The following is a 14995-nucleotide window of genomic DNA, read 5'->3' as shown; positions in this document are numbered from 1 at the left end:
GCCCAGCTCCAGGTCGAGCTGTTGTTCACCATCTTAGCTGTAGAGGGCGCAGCGTCACTGGCCCTCATGTGGGATCCGAACCGGGGTCCTGCTGCACAGAGCTGGCGTCCCAAGCCAACTCCTAACCAACGCGAACTCGGCCGACCCGGTTTCTTGAATTTTTAATATCTGCTTTCTAAACTAAATTCATCAGGCCATGCAATGGCTTTACGACCTCCAGTGCCTGGCGTTCAGCTCGACATTCAAACTGATAAGGGCCCAGATATGACAGGAAGCACTGCATGTGATCAGAACAGCTTCAGAGTTCAGTAAGGACACATCATCCCACGGGCTTTCTCTGTCTCTCCAAATGAATGGTCAGGTGTAAAGGAACAAAACCGTGCTCGTGGTTGCAAGAGTTACCATGGCTTAGAAATGTCATGTTTTTAGCCCATGAGCAAGGCCTTAGCTCTTGAGGTTTTGCAGGGAATGGCATGTTACACTGTACTTAGAGAAGCCCAAAGCTATGGCTTCTCACCGGGTCCCTTCCAGTCCAGACACCAACAAGGGGTTCACTTTTACCATAAGCAATGTTACCTAGTGACACTGCTGACATTTTATCTTTATCAGGCTGACAGGGTCAGAGTGCTAGAAGAAGGTTAACCCATGGTCTGTGTTTCTCATGAAGTTTTGTTAACCCTTTACTAACATGTCATAACCCAATGGAAAAAAATTTTTTTTAATTATTAGTTTTTTTATTTTGAAAGACACATTTTTTAAAATTAGTTTCAGCTGTACAACACACTGCAATAGTTATACTTTTTACCCCTTGACGTGACAACCCCCCTCCTTCAATCCACCGCCCCATTTCCCCCCCCAATATCATACATATCTATTACAATTCCCTTGACTCCACTCCCACACTATACTCCACATCCCGTGACTATATATATGTATTCACTTATAGTTGACATACAATATTATACAACATCAGCTTCAGGTGTACAGTGCAGTGATCAAGCCTCTACCCCATCCATGATGTGGTCTCCCTAGCAAGACGTGACCATCTGACACCCTACAAAATATTTACAACATTATTAATTATATTCCTTGAACTGTCTTTCATATCCCTGTGGCAATACCTATTTATGCTGTCTAATCCCTTCCCTTCTCCCTCATCCCCACCCTCCCAACTAGCAACCATCAGTTGTTCCTCTAGATCTCTGAGACGATTTCTGTTTACTTTGCTCGTTCATTCAGTTGAAAAAAATTTTATTGTTTACTTTGTATATAAAATTTATTCTTAACTAGAAGAAGTAGAAAATCCCTCAGTTAAAACCAATTGTCAGATATCTTTTATGCCAAAATGCAGACCTTAATGTGTATCTCTTTTCCAAATAATTACCTCTCTTCTTACTTTCCATCCCTCAACAAGAGAAATTTACTGCTGCTTCCAATTCCTCTCAACAGTGTTTTGTAGTTTTCAGTGTACAGGTTTTGTACATATTTTGTTAAATTTATCCCTATGAATTTAATTTTTTGGGTGCTGTTGTAACTGAAATTGTTTTAAATTTTTCATTTTATGAATGTTTATTAATTATATGTGGAAAGATAATTATTTTTATTGTAGTAAAAAACCCATCATTGACCAATTTTAAAGTGTAAACATCGGTGGCATTAATACATTCACAATGCTGTACAACATCACCACTATCTAGTTCCAGAACATTTTCGTCACCCCACAATCAGACCCTGGGTCCATTAAGCCGTCAGTATTACTATTCCTAGTCCAACCTCCCTCCAGCCCTCAGCAACTACTCATCTGCTTTCTCTCTCTCTGGAGCTGCCTATGCTTGATAACTGCATATACATGGAATCATACAATATGTGTTCTTGGATATCGAATTTCTCTCATTTAGCATTTAGCTTATCCATTTTGTGGCACATGTCGGTACTTTATTCCTTTTCATGGCCAAGTAACATTGTATGGGTAGACCATGTTTTGTTAACCATCAGTTGATGGACATTCGGTTGCTTCCTCCTTTTGGCTATTGTGAATACTGCTGATGTGAACATTTCATTTACAAGTTGTTGTTTTTTTTAACACCTGTTTTCATTTATTATATTCCCAGAGTGGAATCGCATGGTCATGTAGTAACTCTGCATTGAACTCATTGAGGAACTGTCAAACTGTTTTCCACAGCAGGTCCCATTTTACATTCCCACCAACATTGTGTTGAAGGTTCGAATTTCTCCATATCCTCACCAACACTTGTTATTTTTGTTTTAAAAAAATTATTATAGCCATCCTAGTGTGTGTGAAGTGGGATGTCATTGTGGTTTTGATTTGCATCTCCCTAATTAAGGACATTGAACATCTTTTCATGTGCTTATTGACCATTTATGTGTCTTCCTTGGCAAAATGTCTATTCAGATTCATTGCCCATTTTATTTTATTTATTTTTTTCTTTAGCTGAGCCATCCTGCCACCTGTTGGCAGCTTAGCGGCAGCTCTGTTCAGGCCGGGACTTGAACCACTGTTCCTCAGAGCTTGCACCCTTGTGTGAGCTCTTCACCAAGTGAGCCACTCGGCCGGTCCTCGTTGCCCATTTTAAAATTGGGTTGTTTTTCTGTTTGTTGTTGAGTTGTGAGTGTTATTGTATATTCTGGTTACTAGACCCTTATTAAATATATGATTTGCAAATATTAGCAAAAACCCATTCTGTGGGTTGTCTTTTCACTCTCTTGATAATGTCCTTTGATGCACAAAGTTTTTCATTTTGATGTAGTCCAATGGACCTGTCCATTTCTGATGGAGGGGTGTTGAAGTCTTCAACAATAATAATGGATTTGTCTGTTTCTCCTTGCAGTTCTGTCAGTTTTCGCCTCATGTAGATTGATGCTCTGTTGTTAGGTACATACAGATTATGGATTATGTCTTCTTGGAAAATTTACCTCTTTCATTAGTAATGCCCTTCTTTATCCCTGATAACTTTTCTTGCTCTGAAGCCGGCTCTGTCTGAAATTAACACAGCTATTCCTGCTTTCTTTTGATTAACATTAGTGTGGTTAATTTTTCTCCATCCATTTAATTGTAACCTATATGTGTTTTTATATTTAAAGTGGGGTTTTTTTTGTAGACAATATATAGTTGGATCTTGTTTTTTGATCCACTTTCCAGTCTCTTAATTGGTGCATTTAGACCATTGATGTTCAAAGTGATTTAGTAGGGTTAATGTATACTATATTTGTTACTGTTTTCTATTTGTTGCCCTTATTTTTTGTTCCTATTTATATTCTACTCTTTTTCTCCTTTTTGTGATTTTTGTTGAGCATTTTATATGATTCTACTTAATACTTTATTGGTTGCCTGATAGTTTGAAATATACATAATACATATAAATAATCCAACTCCACTTTTGAATAACACTATATTGCTTTATGAATATTGTGATTACCTTATAACAACAAAATAATCCTGTCCTTCCTCCTATTCTTTGTATTATTGCTGTCATACATTTTACTTATATATAAGTACATATATACACATACACAGAAGATATATACATAAACAAATAATTGCGTATGTTGTTGCTATTATTTTGAACAGACTGTAATTTGTTAGATCAATTAAGAAAAAAATGTTTTTATTTTACCTTCACTGTTTCCTACTCTGATTTTCTTCCTTTCTTGATATGCATCCAAGTTTCTGGCCTATATTATTTTCCTTCTCTCTAAAGAACTTTTAACGTTTATTGCAAGACAAATCTGGCAACCGATTTCCTCAATTTTTGTTTTCCTGAGAAAGTCTATTTCTCCTTCACTTCTGAAGGATAATTTCTCGGGGTACAGAATTCCAGTTGGTGTTTGTTCTCTCAACACTTTAAACCCCACTCTCTTCTTTATTGATGGCTCCCAAGGAGATGCAATTCTTATCTTTGTTCCTATATCAATAAAGTATTTTTCTGCTCTGATTTCTTTCAGTATTTTTTCTTTATCTTTGATTTTCTGTAGTTTGAAAATTATATGCCCAGGTATAGTATTTTTGGAATTTATTCTGCTTGGTGTTTTCTGAGCATCCTGGATCTGTGGTTTCGTGTCGGATGTTAATTTGGGGATATTTTCAGTCATTACTGTTTCGAATATATCTTCCATTCTTTTTTCTGTGTTTCCATTATGCGTATGTTAAATATTTTGCTGGTGTCCCACAGTTCTTGGATATTATGTTCTGTTTTTGTTTTGTTTGTTTGTTTTTTCAGTCTTCAATCTCTTTTTCAGTTTTGGAGGTTTCTACTGATATATCCTCAAATTCAGAGAGTCTTTCCTCCAGCTGTCTCCAATTTGCTAAGGAGCCCATCAAAGTTATTTTTCATTTGTTAGTGTTTTTTATTTCTAGCGTTTCTTTTTGGTTCGTTCTTTTTTTAAATTTTATTTAAGATTTTATTGGGGAACTGGGGAAGGGGAACAGTATTGGGAAATCAGGGAAGGGGAACAGACAAGTTGCTGTCATATTGTTCTTCAGTTTAGTTGTGGAGGATGCCGCTTCACTGACCCATGTTGGTGTTATCATTGCGCTTTTTTCGGCTGAGGAAGTCAGTCTCCGGCCATTGGATGGCCACTCACAGCAGCTCCCACCGGCTGCCAGCCGCTGGCTGCTCACCGCTCACACTGGCTGCCGGCCACTCATGGCAGAGTGACCAGCTCCAGGTTATGCTGTTGTTCACAATCAGCTATAGAGGGAGTAGCATCACTGGTCCATGTGGGAACTGAACCGATGGCCCTGCTGCTTAGAGCTCACGCTCCCAAGCCAACTATTAACCAACTGAGCCACTCTTTGGTTCTTTGGTTCGTTCTTAGGATTTCCATCTCTACTTACATTACTCATCTCTCCTTGCCTGCTGTGTACTTTATCCATTAAAGCCCTTAGCCCAGCAGTTCTCAACCTTTCACAGGGGTTGCCTAAGACCATCAGAAAACACATATTTTCGATGGTCTTAGGAACCGAGACACTGCTCCTCTATCCGTCTCCAGGCTCACATGCAGATACGCCCACATACGAGTACCCGGCGACCCCTGTGAAAGGGTCGTTTGACCCCCAAAGGGGTCGCGACCCACAGGTTGAGAACCGCTGCCTTAGCCTATTAATCATAGTTATTTTCAATTCCTAGTCTGGTAATTCCAACATCCCTGTCATGTCTAGTTCTGATGCTTGCTGTGTCTCTTCAAACTGTGTTTTTGCCTTTTAGTATGCCTTATAATTTTTTCTTGATAGTTGGACATGATGTACTAGGGAAAATGAATTGCTGTAAATAGGCCTTCTGTTATGTAGTGGTAAGCTGTAGGAGGTGGTGAAGCATTCTGTAGCCCTATGAATACCAATGGCATTTTTCACACAACAAGTAATCCTAAAATGTATGTGGAACCATAAAAGACCCTGAATAGCCACAGCAATCTTGAGAAAAAATAACAATTCCTTTCTTGTAGTCTAATCCATATTGTAATTATTCTGAGACTGACATTTTAGGAAATAATTTTCGTACCTCACATTTTCCCCTAGCCATTCACATTAGCATTATTGAATGTTTGCTATATGCATGGAACTGTAAAGGACTAGGAGAGTGGATATGATTCTCATCTCAAATAATTTTTATGAGAAAGTGGAATTTAAACATACATGTGATTTCTACCTTCAAGTTACTTATTGTTTAGATGAAGAGACTACAGAAACACTTGAGAAGTTTCATAGTAAAATGTAATATATTTTTTTCCTTTTTCCCCCTCCAGGTTCCTGTTGCACGTAAATCTTGTCCCTGTGGTTATGTATTTATTAATAGGAAACACCTGAAAATAAAACACTCAGAGAAATCATCACCTTTTACAGGTAATTGTGAGTTCACCAACTTTCCATCTTTTATGGTTTCTATTATATAAATTAAAAATTATTTTTTGTGAGTTAAAAAAATTTTGCTGGTGAAGTTATAATATTAAAATCTATTGAAGTACATCTTTAGCTTTTATTAGATACAGTAAGTCAATTTATGATATTGATTTGTTCTTTATCCAATTTAACACCTTCATAATACTGATAAGCTGCAGTAAATTTTAATGAGAAATTTTAATTTGAAATTGTTAACTAGAAAAGAGGTACTTGGTTTTAGTATTGATATAATTTTTTTTTTTAAAGATCCCACTGGGGAATTGGGGAAGGGGAACAGTGTTAGGGAATTGAGGAAGGGGAACAGCCAAGTTGTTGTCCTTCAGTCTTAGTTGTGGAGGGCGCAGCTAGCTCAGCTCCAAGTTCAGCTGCCACCTGGCCGCCCATCAGCAGCTCAGGGCAGCTCAGCTCAAGGTGTCTTTTCAATCTTAGTTGCTGGTGGGCATAGCCCACCATTCCATGCAGGAGTCGAACCAGCAACCTTGTTGCTAGGAGCATGTACTCTTACCAACTGAGCCATCCTGCCACCTGTTGGCAGCTCAGCTCGGGCGCACCTCACCGACCCATATAGGAATTGAACTGGCAACTCTGATGCTCAGAGCTCGCGCCCCTAACCAACTGAGCCACTCAGCCGGCCCTTGATATAATTTTTTAAAGTATCAATTATTTTGTTCAATTCACTAGTTTATCTAAAAAATTACTGATTTTAATTTTGTTTGAGTTAGTAGCTTTTTCTTTAAAGTTGACAAATCTAGATTTATTTAGTAAGTATATTCAGAGAAAGTGGGTTTTTGTTACTCTTATTTTTTTCCTATATAAAATAATATGTTCTAACAGTAGTGAACCCAAAATGGGAGTAGATTTATTACAAACATTTATTGAGTGCCTAACATATGCCAGGTACTGTATATCTTGGACACACAGCAATAAATCTACCACCAAGATAGGTTCAGTAATAGTGGATAAGGGACTTGTCATAGCTATCATAGTGGATAAGGGATTTGTACCCAGAATATATAAAGAATTTTTATACCTTCGTAATAAAAAGAGCAATGACCCAATTGTCCAAAAGAATATATACAAATGGCCAATAAGTACATGAAAAGATGTTCAACATCATTAGGGAAATGCAAATCAAAATCACGAGATGCTACTTCATACCAACTAAGCTGGCAATAATAAAAAAGAGAAAATAACAAATGTTGGTGAGGAAGTGGAAATCTGAAACACTCATACACTGCTAATAAGAATGTAAAACAGTACAGCCACTTTGAAAACAATCTTACCAGTTACTCAAATGGTTAAACATAGAGTTACAGTATGATCCAGCAATTACACTCTTAGGCACATACCCAAGAGAGCTGAAAATATAAGTTGACACAAAAACTTGTCCATGACTGCTATTAGAAGCATTATTGATAATAGCTATAATAAAAAGCGGGAACAGTCCTGATGTCCAGGAACTGGTGATAAACAAATGTGGTCTATCCATAAGATGGACTATGATTTGACAATAAAAAGAAAGGAAATACTGGTATGTGCTACAGCATGAATGACTCTTGAAAATGTGCTATGTGAAAGAAGCCAGTCACAAAAGATCACATAGTGTATGATTCCAATGATAGGAAATGCCCACATAGGCAGAATCATAGATAGGGAATAGATTAATGGTTTAGCGCTGGGAAGGGAATAGGAAGAGAATGAGGAAGAACTGTCAGTGGGTTTAGTTTCTTTGGGGGACAAAAATGTTCTAAAATTAGACTCACAAACCTGTGAATATATTAAAAACCATTGAATTTTACACTTTAAATGGGCAAATTGTATGGTATGTGAATTATATCTCAATAAAACTGATGTTAGGAATAGCCAGGATAACACTAAAAAGAAAAACTATGAATGTTGACCAGCCCTATCAGCCATTAAAATATAAAGCCTCTATAATGAAAAAAAACCCACAACATTTTGATGTTAGCATAGCCAAATAGACCAGTGGCAAAGAATAAGTACAGAATCAGACCCAGATTCATATGGAAAGTTAGTATATGACAAAGATGGTATTTCAGATTACAAGAGTAAAATGGACTTTATTTTTTTTTAATTATGGTAAAATATACATAGCATTATTGTAACCATTTGTAGGTGTCCAATTCAGTGGCGTTAAATACATTCGCAATGCTGTGTACCCATCACTACCATTTATACCTGAAACTTTTTCATTATCCCTAACCTAAACTCCATACCTATTACACAATCTCCACCTTCCTTCCTCCCTCCTCCTTCTAACTCCTGGTTTTCTATTCTTTCTGTCTGTATCAATTTGCATATTCCAGATACCTCATATAAGTGGAATCATACAATATTTGTTCTTCTGTGTCTAGCTTATTTCACTAAGCATACTTTTCTGAAGATCTATCCATGTTGTAGCATATATCAAAATTTCATTCCTTTTTGTGGCTGAATAATTTCCATTTTATACACACACACACACACACACACACACACACACACACACACACACATACACACACCACATTTTGTTTATCCATTCATCTATTGATGGACCCTTGGGTTGTTTTCTCATTTCAGCTATTGTGAATAATGCTGCTATGAATATTGTGTAAGTATCTGTTTGAATTCCCGGTTTTAGTTTTTTTGGATGTATACCTAGGAGTGGAATCGCTGGGTATGCCAGATAATTACAAAACACTTTAAAAAGCAGGGAGGAATATTGTTAAAGGACATGGAAGCCAACCTGAAGGAGTTCCTAATCGCCAAAGCTGGAACAATGTGAGCAAAAGAAATAGTATCATTGGATTATAACCCATAGAATAATAAAGTAAATATCAGTCCAAACTGATACAAATAAAAACTTGGGGGAAAGAACAGTTCTTCTTTATAGTAGAATTCCAGGTAATGACTGTGGAAGGATTGAGGGAAATAGAAAATCAGCATTAGCTAAACAGAGTAATAATTGTTGCAGACAAGATCTACTCATGGATGGAAATTAGTGAGTGAAAATTTGAGGAGAAATAAAATTTGTGTAGCATCAAAGTATTCCCCCAGATCTTCATTAACCACAAAGGGAAAGATATAATAATAACTTTACAGGGAATGAAACTTGCCAAAATTTACCTTAATCAGTGATCAAGGTGCACATCACAATAATAAGACATACCGACGTCATGAAACCCATGACATGATACACTGAAAAGGACATATCATTTTTGTGTATTCTTGCCAAAAATGCATAACCATAGTCCAGTCATTAGAAAACATCAGCCAAACCCAAATGAGATACATTTACAAAGTAACCGATCAGTTACTTCAAAAGGGTCAAGGTCATGAAAGATAAGGGAAGACTAAGACACTGTCAGAAAGTGGAGGAGACTAAGGAGATGTGACAACTAAATGTCACGTGGGATTTCTTCCTTTCACAATGTCTGTTCTTGTCTAATGGAATCTATTTCTGTGTTTTCTCTTTGAACATTTAAGGCATGTTTCAAAATGTGCTATTTTAACTTGTCTTAAAATGTCTCTGTTTCAGATTGTTCCATTATTTGTAAGTAGTTCTGAGATACGAATTCCACTCATGTGTCCCCTTACCACAGTGGCTTTGAGTCCCCCTCCCTCTTTTATGCATTTGGGAAATTCTCTCTTTTGCTTTTGGATTTAGCTCTGTAGTAAAACAAGTTTTATTTTTTGGTTGTATATTAACTAGCATGTTTGTTTGAAGTGGAAGAGGTGGCTTCTTGCATCAGATAAATCTATATTAACGGGAAACGTTTCTCCCCTATTTTTATTCCATTTAGGAGCAATAGGATAAATTGTTTTTAGTATATTAGGGGCCAAAATAAAGCTACTCACTTTCCTAATATTTATCTTATAGTTGAAATACATATATTTTGTTTTTTTGGTAACAATATGTTATGGTTGAGGTCAGATTTTTTTCTGCTTTTGTAATAGATTAATTATTGACCTATTTAAAGTAGTTTAATTTAGAATTTAAGTGAGGGCAAAAAGGAGTGGAGACCTTTTTTTTCCACTTCACTGGAAAAAAAAGCAGAGGGGAGGCAAGAGGCAGAAGAGTTGCTGTAGAGGAATATGTACTTCTAAGGGGCTGGAATTAAAGCTGCTGAGAAAGAAACCTTCCCCCTTACTACCCCAAGATTTTCCCCAAACATTGTCCAGAATTGAATTCTGCTAAATCTCTTTCCTTTTTTTCTTTTTTTCTTTTTTTTTGCTTTAAAAACACTTTGGTGGGTTTAGGAAACATGTTATGGTGGTTGGTTTTAAAAATGCACTAGGCAGTGGACTCTGTGCCATTTAGAATAAGTGACTGGCAGAGGGAAAATGCGAACTTAGGCAAACAGTTCTTTCACATCCCTAAAACATGTTATTTTTATTGATCTACACCAAAATTAAGTATAAAGCCAAGAAGAGTGAATAGAGAAGTGAAAGAAGATAAATTCTGTAGTAGGTGTAGAAAACATAAAAGAGGTTGTGAAGCAGTGGCCATTCAGATCATGTGAAGCAGGGAAGAGGAAGACCTGAAAGTGCTGCTGTCAGAAAACATAAGAAACAAGTATTTGTCAATCCATTATGGGAGAATTTTTTTCCCAAGTATTAAATTGATCTGAGATCTTAATTTGATAGTACTGAAAAAATTGTTTGGTAGGCTCCGAGTTCCTGGATTTAAAAGCACAACTCATATTTTGGTTCAAAGCATTTCTTCTAATTTAAAATTACTGGAAATTGTATATTCCTATTGGAAAACCTAAAGCCTTAAAAGTAATAACCACCTGGGGCAGCGGGTTAGCTCAGTTGGTTAGAGTGCAGTGCTCATAACACCAAGGTTGCCGGTTCGATCCCCACATGGACTGCTGAGCTGCGCCCTCCACAATTAGATTGAAACACTGCTTGACTTGGAGCTGATGGGTCCTGGAAAAACACACTGTTCCCCAATAAAAAAAAAAAAAAAAAAAAAAAGAGCAACCGCCTGACAAAGATGGCAGCGGAGTACAGTGATAAAAACATGTATCCTCCAAATGAGATTGCTGATACCTTACCAGTTGAAATCTCACCATGATTCGTAAAGATGTCAGCTCTGTTTTCAGTTGTGTTGTTTAGTATTCATCTTGATGTTATGCTCTTCAGTTTTCTTTGATGTTTGAGTTTTTATTGTTTACTTTCTCCACAGATGTGAACAATACCATATCTTTGAAAGATTTGCGAATCCTTTTTTTATATGAATTTAAACTAGGACATAGTGCAGCCATGGCGAGTAGAAACATCATTTCTGTCTTTGGAGAAGGCTGTGTTAGTGAAAGGACTATCCGGTGGTGGTTTGAAAAATTTCGCTCTGGGGATCTGAGTCTGAAAAATGAGCCTCGAGGGAGACCCAGATCTGTTTTAAATGAAGATCAGTTGAGAGCCATGGTGGAAGCTAACCCCAAAACAGCAATTCGAGGCCTTGCGGCAGACTTAAGAGTTTCTGCTACAACAATTTCCCGACACCTGGCAGCAATAGGAAAGGTGAAACAATTGGACAGGTGGGTAACACCAGTTGATGGATGATCATAAACTGTGATGGTTAGAGATATGCTCATCCTTTAAGATTTGAAAGAGCAGAGACCTGTTTTGGAGAGCAATATGAGTTTTGACAAAAAATGAAATTAAAAGTGAGCTGGACAATGGTTGGATGTTAATGAAGTTCCCAAACATTTGTTAAAACCATCATTGCAACCAAAAAAGGTTCTGTAACTGTATGGTGGTGTGCAAAAAGGGTATTTCATTACTGCTTTTTAACCCAAACTGCTTTTACTGTTTTAAAACTAACAATAGCATCTTATTGTCAAGAAGTTGAAATCATGTATCAAAAACTGATCTAAAAGCACTGTGCATTGATTAGCAGACATGGACCTATACTTTTCCATGACATTTGATCACAGAAATCACAGACCACTATAAGGAAGTTAACTGCATTGGACTAAGAAGTTTTGCATATCCATCATACTCATCTGACCTTTTTTCAACAGATTACCACCTTTTTTTGTCGTTTGTAACTCTTTCTAAGAAACAGGACATTCTCCAGTTAAGAAGCAGTAATTGAAGGACTTAAATAAATTTTAACAATAACGAATTTTATAAATAAGGTATATACATATCACTTAATATTGGGGGAAATTTATCATTTGGGGAAAGCAGTTAATGCTAGTTGTGCATATTTTGGTTACATAAAGCTTTTGTTTTTCTCAAAAATACAACATTTTCATTTTGACCTGCAAAAAGGCAATTTCATATGGTTCAGTCTGATACCTCCCCAGACCCTGGCAGAGCATGAAAACTGAGAGGCACCTAAGATACAGGAAAACCACATGCTGCTCCTGCGTTTTGGGTTTCTGCAGGGAGGAATGTGGAGAGAGAGAGAGAGAGAGAGAGAGAGAGAGAGAGAGAGAGAATTAATTCCAAGAATTAAGGACCATGGGACGCTTTACTGCAAATTAAAAAACAACAAAAGCAGTGATGTCCTTTTGGGTAAGAGCAGCCCTGCACTGTGACACAAGCGTGGTGAGCAGAGCGTTGGGTGCTTTCAGTCCTGATTTCCTCCCCTGGCTGAATGCCCTTGTCTGCAGTCACTTTATTTTTCTGCTCCATCCTTGGGTTTGTCAAGGAATCTACTCAGTGTTTGTGTGGACTTGTGCTTACTCCCAAGAGAGCGAAGCTTCTGACTTGGCTCAGGCTGATAGGAGGGTAACAGGACTAAGACCAGATGCGTGGGAATGACTTTATTCCAAAAGCAGTGCAAGGCCGTGCCTAAACAGTCCCAGGGCCAGAGCAGTAGGTTGGCTAGTGTGAAAGAAGGCGGTGGTATGTACTTACTTAGTCTGGATGGCAGTTGTTTTATGGCCATCACCCTCCCCTGAATTCTCAGACCCCTTGTCAAACTTCAGAGCTGGAGGTTGGACTTTGGTCACAGTCATATCACATGAATGGTTTGGGGATGGGTAGGAAACTCACACAGAAGCAGCGAAACGTGATGAGACAGAAAAAGGAGCGGTTAGAGGATGCTGAGTTATCCTAGCGAGCGTCCCTTCCACCTCCAGCAAGTGCTGTGGCCCCGAGAGCAACAAATGGGCCCTGTTCTTGTGAGCACGTGGATCCAACGGGGCCTGGAACTGGCACTGAGTGGTTTGTTATGTGAGCCAGCCAGTACCCTGCTTAAGCCATTCTGAGTTTGAGTGTTCCATTTTGGCAAAAGACAGACTCCTGACTGATCTGCTCCTTGAGCTTTAAGAGGAGGCTCGTGATACCATGGTGCAGGGTTTGGGGAGGAACAGGGACAGTTAATGTAAAGCAGGGGCACGGAGTTGATGCCTGATAAGTAGTCTTTAGTGCTTTGAGAAGGAAAAGCACAGGAGGCAAAGCAGGGCGTGGGACCTCTCGGGAGGCCCCTCTGTGTCCAGGGCCGGCCAGCGCTCAGCAAGGGCTGTTCCCAGTTGTGGACTGTCCAGACGTGCCCAGCTGTGAAGGAGGCTGGGCTTGTGAGTGACTCTGAGCCTGTGGCTTTTCTGCAGCGAGTGTTCCCTGACCCAGTGTGTTATTGCCACGGAGGAGGAAAAGAAAGCCCTCTTTCAGGACAAAGAGGACGCTTCTCACTCTCTTTGTCTTTACTTGGTGATTATTTGTACCTTTTTTCTTTTTCTTTTTTAAAGATTTTATTGGAATTCGGGGAGGGGAACAGTTTTGGGGAATTGGGGAAGGGGACCAGCCAAGTTGTTGTTCTTCAGTCTTTGTTGTGGAGGGCGCCAGTTGCCACCAGGTTTCCCATCGGCAGCTCGTGGCCTCTAAGCTCAAGGTGCTGTGTTCAATCTTAGTTGTGGGTGGGCATAGCCGCCATCCCATGCGGGAGTTGAACTAGCAGCCTTGTTGTTAAGAGTGCATGCTCTAGGACCGGCCGAGTGGCGCATTGGTTAAGAGCTGGCTTGGGATGCCAGAGGGCTCTGGTTCGGATCCTACATAAGAGGGCCAGTGACACTGCCCTCTACAGCTAAGATGCTGAACAACAACAGCTCAACCTGGAGCTGGGCTGCCGTGAGTCGCCAGTGACGGCGTAGGCTGCAGCCAGTGCTGCAGTGGATTGCCATGGGCTACCATGTGTAGCCAGCAGCCAGCGTGAGTGGCCAGCAGCCGCCGTGAGCGGCCATCCAGAAGCGGGCGACTGATCTGCCTCACCTGGGAAGAGCGCAGTGATGGTGCCAACTTGGGCCAGTGAAGCATCGTCCTCTACAACTAGACTGAAGAACAAAAGGACAGCAACTTGTCTGTTCCTCTTCCCGCAATTCCCCAGCACTGTTCCCATCCCCCAATTAAAAAAAAAATCTTAAAAAAAAAAAAAAGAGTGCATGCTCTATCCATTGAGCCATCTGGGCAGCAGCTCAGCTCAAGGTGCCGAGTTCAGTCTTAGTTGTGGGTGGGCGTAGCCCACCATCGAGCAGGCAATCTTGTTGTTACCCCAGCTGAGCCACCTGCCACCTGTTGGCAGCTCAGTGACAGCTCAGCTCCAGCACAGTGTCACTGGCCCATGTGGGAATCAAACTGGCAGCCCTGTTGCTCAGAGCTCGCGCTCTTAAGCCAACTTTTAATCAACTGAGCCACTTGGCCAGCTCTGTACCTTTTTTCTTTCTTTCTTTTTTTAATCATAGATTAGATGGAGTGTAAATGTTGTAAACAGAATTAACACAAAATGAATACATTTTCACCATGTGATCATCACCTCTCCATTGCTTTGGGAAAGTTGGAACTAAAGCTTTGAATTTATAACTCTTTAATTTAGGAGCCACATTGGATTTTAAAGAAAAATAAAAATTTTACAAACACAAAAATCTGCCAAGCATCCCAGCGCTCTCATTCTCCTTTCCCAGAAAAGAAAGAAAACCTTTAAAAGTCTCTTTGGTAGAAACTTTGGTTTGAGTGTCAAAATAAAGGAGTGGAGATGGAAGCTGCTACATCTCACCCCCCAACGTTCTCCGCCACCCCCTTATCACCAAGCTACCAAGAGGTAGCTTGGGTCCTAATTATAAA

At 39.2% G+C, this 14995-nt stretch overlaps 1 long non-coding RNA gene across 1 annotated transcript in view; it reads left to right on the top strand.

Annotated features, from left to right (window-relative positions):
- LOC109383077 (uncharacterized) overlaps nucleotides 1-13666 on the top strand; it is a 32576-nt gene extending 18910 nt beyond the window's left edge. The window contains exons 2-3 of the long non-coding RNA XR_002124065.1: nucleotides 5764-5860; nucleotides 11112-13666. This is a non-coding gene — a long non-coding RNA (uncharacterized LOC109383077). The remainder of the gene's footprint in view (nucleotides 1-5763; nucleotides 5861-11111) is intronic.
- The last annotated feature ends 1329 nt before the right edge of the window (nucleotides 13667-14995 follow it).

This window comes from Hipposideros armiger, unplaced genomic scaffold, assembly GCF_001890085.2.
Source record: "Hipposideros armiger isolate ML-2016 unplaced genomic scaffold, ASM189008v1 scaffold_4, whole genome shotgun sequence".
In the NCBI taxonomy this organism is placed as follows: domain Eukaryota; kingdom Metazoa; phylum Chordata; class Mammalia; order Chiroptera; family Hipposideridae; genus Hipposideros; species Hipposideros armiger.
This window is presented reverse-complemented; position numbering and strand designations above follow the sequence as displayed.